This window comes from Marmota monax, unplaced genomic scaffold (genome assembly GCF_021218885.2).
Source record: "Marmota monax isolate L192 unplaced genomic scaffold, Marmota_monax_Labrador192_F-V1.1 WCK01_AAM20220418_F8-fsc01399, whole genome shotgun sequence".
NCBI classification, from domain to species: Eukaryota; Metazoa; Chordata; class Mammalia; order Rodentia; family Sciuridae; genus Marmota; species Marmota monax.
In genome coordinates, this window is record NW_026692892.1 from 47,041 (window position 1) to 54,260 (window position 7,220).

The 7,220-nt window shown below is 36.7% G+C and overlaps 1 pseudogene; it reads right to left on the reverse strand.

Annotated features, from left to right (window-relative positions):
• Positions 1 to 5,410: 5,410 nt before the first annotated feature.
• LOC124096661 (large ribosomal subunit protein uL23-like) lies at positions 5,411 to 5,902 on the reverse strand (annotated as a pseudogene).
• Between the last annotated feature and the right edge of the window lie 1,318 nt (positions 5,903 to 7,220).

The window sequence follows — 7,220 nt, forward strand, 5'->3', positions numbered from 1 at the left end:
TATGGGGGTAGGAATGATAGTAGAATGAATCATACATTATTACCCTATGTACATACATAACTATACAACCCATGGGATGCTATATCATGTACAACCATAAGAATGAGAAATTATGTTACATCTATGTATGATGTATCAAAGTGCATTCTCTTGTCTTGTATAACTAATTAGAACAAACAAAAAAGTTATTAAAAATTAAGCAGGTATGTTTTCTTCTAAAAGTTTTACATACTTTAAAGAAAAGACAGCCTCTTTAACAAATGGTTCTGGGAAAAGTGATTATCCATAAATAGAATAAAAATAATATCCTGCACAAAATTAAACTCAAAATGGATCAAAGACCAGGGCTGTAGTTGGGGCTGAGTGGTGGAGTGCTTGCTTAGCATGTGTGAGGCCCTGGGTTTGATTCTTGGCACCACATATAAATAAAGGTATTGTGTGCAACTACAACTAAAAAAATAAATAAATGTTTTTTTTTAAAGGATCAAACACCTAGGAATTAGACAATAAACTATGCAACTCCTAGAAGAAAATGTAGGGTCAATACTCCAGCGTAGAGGCACAGGCAATGACTTTCTCAATAGGATTCCTAAATTTCAGTAAATAATGCCAAGAGTTAAATGGGATGGCATCAAATTAAAGAGCTTCTGTTTTTTTAAATTCTGAATATGAAGAGAGGACCTATGGAATGGGAGAAAATCTTTGCTAGCTACTCTTCTGACAGAAGATTAATATTTAGAATGTATAAAAAACTAAAAAAAAAATCAAAAAAATCAAATAACCTGATTAATAGATAGGCAAAGGGGTTTAACAGATACTTCTCAAAACAGAAATATAAATGGCCAACAAATGTATGAAAAAATGTTTAGTTTCATTAGCAACTAGGGAGATGCAAATCGAAACTACACTGGAATTTCATCTCACACCAGTCAGAATGGCAATCATCAAGTATGCGTACAATAATAAATGCTGGAGAGGACATGGAGAAAAAGAAACTCTTTTTCACTGTTGGTGGGATTACACATTAGGACAACCACTGTGGAAATCAGTATGGAGTTTTCTCAAAAGACTAGGAATGAAACCACCATTACCCAGGTATATCTCCCCTTGCTATTTATCCTAAAGAATTAAAGTCATCTTACTACAGTGATGTGTGCATATCTGTGTTTATAGCAGCACAATTCACAATAGACAAACTATGAAACCAGCTTAGGTGTCTATCAATGGATAAATTTTAAAAAATATGATATTACATACACACACACACACACACAGGAATTTTATTCAGCCATAAAGAAAAGTGAAATTATGTCATTCACAGGAAAATGGATGGAACTAGAGATCATTATATTAAGCAAAATAAGGAAAAATCAGGTCAAGAGTTTTCTATGTTTTCTCTCATATGTGGAAGCTCTTGCGGGGGAGAAAGTTGTGTGTGGGAGACATAAAAATCAAAGGGAGGTAAGTAGAGGAAAGGGACCATGATATGGAAGAATTCAGCCATTGATTAAAAACTGTGAGTGAATGTTATGGTTTAGATATGAGGTGTCCCCCAAAAGTTTATGTGAGACACTATAAGGAAGTTAAGAGGTGAATTGATCAGAGTATCTAATCAGTGCATCAATACCATTGATAGGGATTATCTGTAGGTAGATAAGGTGTGACTGGAGAAAGAGGGTCACTGAGGGTGTGGCTTTGGGGTTTATATTTGTCTGTGATGAGGAGGGCTCTCTCTCTCTCTCTCTGCTTTCTAGATGCCATGTCCCCAACTGCTTTCCTCTGTCACACTCTTCTGCTGTGATGTTCTGACTCATCTCAGGACCTGAGGAATGGAAGCCATCTGACTTCTGAAACCATGAGTCCCCAAATAAACTTTTCTTTCTCAAAATTGTGCTTGTCAGTTCTTTTGGTCACAACAGTGAAAAAATGTTGAAAAAAGTGAAAAAAAAAGCTGAATAAAAACAAGAACAGGAATAATTAAATTTAATAGAGATGGTATAATATGAAAATCAACAACAACAACAGCACACAAGAGTCATAGAATACTCCCCACTGTGTCAAATTCAACACAATTTCCTTAAAAACACAAGAAACACTTTTAGAGATAAGACCTTTTCGAGATACTGTGGGAGTCACAGACTTGTGGAATGCAGGGCCTGAAATGAAGGAACTCATGTTCTAAATGAGCAAAAAATAAGAAAAAATATATAATCAAGATAACATCTTTCAAAAAAAGATGTACTCAGCTGGGAGGAGTGGCAGGCATGGTGGGGCATGTTTGTAATCTCAGTGGCTTGGGAGGTTGATGCAGGAGGCTCACAAGTTCAAAGCCAGCCTCAGCAATTTAGTGAGGCCCTTAGCTAACTTAGTGAGGCACTATTTCAACATAAATATATTTAATATGTCAACATAAATATATTAAATATATGTGAAATATATTTAACATATATTTAAATATATTTAACATATTGAATATGTCTGTTGACATATTAAAAAGTGTTGGGGATCCTAGAAATGGACATTATTTAGGCAAAGGGTCTATATAAAGCCTTCTGAAAAAATGAATTTTTTTTTAAGTTAGTGGCAATTATGACATTTAAATCTAAGTAGACTAAATGTTAAATGGATCATTTCTTTATTAATAGAAAGAGGAATAATGAAATGAAATATACAGAAATATGTTCTAGATCTGGAAGTGTAAATATTGACAATACAATGAAGTTTAGAGGTGAAATAATCAGAGTACCTACTCAGTACATCAATCCACTCATAGGGATTAACTGTAGATAGGTCAGGTGTGACTGGAGAAGGAGGGTCACTGGGGGTGTGGCTTTGGGGTTTATATTTGTCTGTGATGAGGAGAGCTCTCTCTCTCTCTCTCTCTCTCTCTGCTTTCTGGGTGCCATGTCCCCAACTGCTTTCCTCTGTCACTAATTCTGTAAAAATATATAAATATTGACAATAGTCTTCCAACTTTGACCTCATTTGAGACACATTTCAAAAGCAAAAAAATGAGCACAAGGAGTTATAGTGAAGATTATTTAAAATATAGTTTTGTCTAATGTGAAAAACCTTTTGAAATATAGGCCTCATCTGTTGTTTGTAATAATATTATTGCAAATGAGAGCTTAAAACCTTCAAAATTAAAGAGGCACTTAGAAACTCATAATGTAAAACTTATTTATAAACCTCTTGAGTATTTTTATTCAAGAGAAAAAAAAAACTCAGAAAGTTATCAACACAATTTCTTTGTAGCTCTACTGCGTTAGTGAGAAACCTTACTGTCATCATATTTAGTTGTGCATCATGTGGAAAAAAAATGGCTCACACAACTGCTGAAAAAGTTATCTTTCCAGCATGTTTGGATATGATGAATACAATTTTTGATGATAAGTCAGCTGATAAATTAAGGACTATACCTAGTGACAGCAAAATATCTCTTTGAATTTGTACCATTACAGAACATTTTTTGTTGATTTTTAAAATCAACACATTCCTGGGTTACAATCTAGTATAGTTTTTGCAATCCAGCTTGATGAAGTCACTGATATTGGAAGCTTCACAGTATTTTTAGTTTATATCAGATATGTATGGTGGAATGATTTTATGGAGGATTTTTACACTTTTAAAATTTAACCTCGGGGCTGGGGTTGTGGCTCAGTGGCAAAGCACTTGCCTGGAATGTGTGAGGCACTGGGTTTGATCCTCAGCATCACATAAAAATAAATAGATAGAAATAAAGGTATAAAACAATTTAACCTCATATCTAAGTGAATTAGATATTTTTACAGAATTAGTGCATTGTGAGTCAATATACATTTTACATTTTACTTTTTGCTTTCTATGTCTCATGTCTTTTTGTTCCTCTATTTTGCTTTTATTACATCTTTACATTGAGTGAATAGTTCCTAACAGCATTTAAATTTCATTAGTGATTTAATAGATAGTGGTTGCTCTAGTGCTTTTCATGCACACACATACACACATACACACATACACACACATACACACATACACACACAAACACACACATATATGTATATTAACTGTTGTGCTATAATTGGCAAATATATTACACATATATTTCCCTACATTATAGATATCCTCCTACATTATATGTATGTTATTTTAAAACCAGTTATGGGAATAATCAGGGAAATATGTATTCATAGTGTCTTTTATAATTGCACAGGTACTTTTGTAGAACTCTCTGAATTCAAATTATTGTCTCAAGTTTCTTTCTTTTACCTGAGGCACTTTCTTGTAAGAAAAAAGTATATCTTGTAGGTCTAGTGACAAATTCTTTCAATATTGGTTCATCTGGAGAAATCTTGATTTTGCCTTCATTCTTAAACACTAACTTTGTGGCTATAGCATTCTTTGTTGACAGTTATTTTCTTTGAGCACTTTGATTACGTATTCAACTGACTTATGGCTTTCTTTGTTTCTGCCAAAATCAGCTATTGATTTTCCAGGAGTTTTCTTGTAAGCCATGAGTCATGTTTCCCGCTCCACCCCCTGCTTCCAAGATTTTCTCCCTGTCAGTGACTTTTAGTGTTTTCACTACAATATGCCTGTGTGTCTCTGTTAATTTATTCTATTTGGAGTTCCTTGAGCTTTCTGGATTCTGTTAATATTAAATAGCAACTCTGAGACAGATTATGCAAAACAAAGTCTATTTTGGAATGGCAAGCGATTGCTCTCTGGGAAAGGGGAAGCCTTCAAACATAAAAGAGAGAAGTGCACATAAATTATTTTGAAGCAAACAGAATGTTGGTTACAGGGGCTTACTGTAGAAATTGATGTCAGTTTATTAGTGAAGATAGTTGTCAGGTGAATGCTTTTGTGAAAATGAGTGCACAGCTGTCTTTGTGTGACTCCTGTAGCAAGCTGTAGTTTGGCAAAAACTTTCTGATTATTTTTTGTATAAACCCAGTGCAGGAGTGCCCCTCATGGCTTCCAGTTCCTTTTCATTAGAGTTAGAGAAAATGACATCATTTTGGTGTTGCTAACTTTCACAGTTTGTAGGATATTTTTTTCAATAACTTTAAGAAGGTTTTCATTGTTATTTTTTAAATCAGTTTTTGCTTTCTCCATCTCCTCTCCTTCATGCACTCGAATTACACGTATGGGTGCATTTAATAGTGTTCCATATTTTTTCTGAGTCTCCATTCACTTTTCTTCATCCTTTTTTTCCCATTTTTGACTTGCATGGTCTCTTATTGAGTTCAATAATTCCTTTTTCTGCCACTTCAAACCTACTGTTGAATCCCCTTAGTGAATTTTTATTTTGACAATTGGCCCTTTCAACTCCAGAATTTCCACTTAGCTCTGTTTCATACCTTTCATATCTTTATTGATATTTTCTTTTTGATGCAGACCTTCCTTTACTCCTTATCATTCTCTTTTTTAGGTCTGTGAACATATTTTTTATGTTGGAAAAAAGGGTATATTTAGAATCAGATAGTTGAATTCTGATTAGATTATCCCAATTTTGTTGGCAACATCCAAAGCATCATAATCAGGAGACAGTTGAAGGTATGCTTTTTTCTCTCCATCAGGCCTGATCAGGATGTTAACCTTGGCTATATCAATGTCATAGAGCTTCTTGACAGCTTGTTTGAGCTGGTGTTTGCAATCTTCTTCATGGCTGACTCAGCAGAAGGGGGGGGAACTTGATGATGGCACAGTGGTCAAACTTGTTTCTCCTGGGGGTGCTCTTCTGAGGATATATGGGCTGCCTCTGGAGCCGCAATGTCTTGGGTCAGCAGAAGGTAGGTGATATGCAGATCTTTTTGTGGCTGTAGATATCCCTCAACACTGCCTTCTTGACCTTCAAAGCTTTTGGTTTGGCTTCAGCTTTGGGAGGGGCAGGAGCTTCCTTCTAAGCTTTTGGTGCCATCTTGGTGAAAAAGGCCTGTAAGCATATTTATAATGAGCACTTTGAAGCTTTTTTATATTAAATCCATCATCTGGTTGTTATCACAGGCAGTTTTTGTTTGTTCTTGTTTTGGGGTGTATTGCTCATACTTCCCTGATTCTTTGAATGTCTCATCAGTTTTGCTAAACCTGAACATTTTAGGAAATATAGCATTCTGGGTACTGAGCCTCCTTCCCTTGCTTGTTATTTGCTTGTTTATTTGTGTAAGGATTGGCTGGGTTGTTTCTTTTTTAAAAAATTATTTGTTCTTTTTAGATATACATGACCGTGGAGTATATTTTGGTGGCTGGATTATTTCATTGATATTTATTTTCTTCCTCTCACCCCACATTGCTGAACCTCCGAGTTGCTCTTCATGGAGGCCTGGCTTTGGCGATGCCCACAGTGACCCTGGAATGGGCGTGGTACTGGTAGGACTCTCTTCTGCTCTTCATTTACCATGCCTAGCTGGTAAACTTCACTGTCTGCCATGTTTTCAACAGTGCCCTGGGGCAGAAATTCTTCCATAAACTAATCCAATAAAATTGTGACTCCTATGAACTAATTTTTCTGAGGTGTTTACTAATTGTCCTGAGTCCAGGAGGGACTAGCCTATAACTAGCCAACCTAAAGTCCAGGGTATATCCTCATAAGATACCTGAATCTCCTTCCAGCTGGCTTTCACCTCAACTTCTCTTGCTCTTGAGAGTGTCTTTAGGTTCAGATTTCTCCAAGCTCTATTACAAATGAAGTCACTTCCTTTGGGAATATATCAGAGGTTATCTATTTCAGAGCCTGCAGTTCCTGACCAAGCAAAATCTCTAAGTCAAAGTTTAGGCACTGGGCATTGGGACAATGGTAAGCTTCTCTAAGTGACCACCTGACTCTAGTAGTTGAGCATTTGGCTGAGAGGATGGCCACCAGCCTGTAGTTCACTCAGCCTGCCTATCCTGGGGTGGAGCCACCACCTGGGGTGGAGCCACCACCTTACAAAAGGAGGAAAGAGTTGCAGGCCCCCAGAATCCTTAGCATGCCACACCCAAGGTAGACCCTTCATTCCTCAAGTGAGGGTTTGGCAGAAGAGGGGAACTCTGACTTCTCCAGTGCACTTAGCCTCAGCAAAGGGCTGGCAGGTAGCTGGGGAACAATGAGAAACTGTGAAGGCCTGCTCCTCCTAATAATAAGGTTCCATGGCTTGAAGCTGGGGGCAGAGGGAACCTTGTGCTCAAGGCTGCAGCAGTCTAGAGCAGAGTCTGTCTTGCTGAGCTGAGAGGGAGTGAGAAGACTTGGCTTCAATACC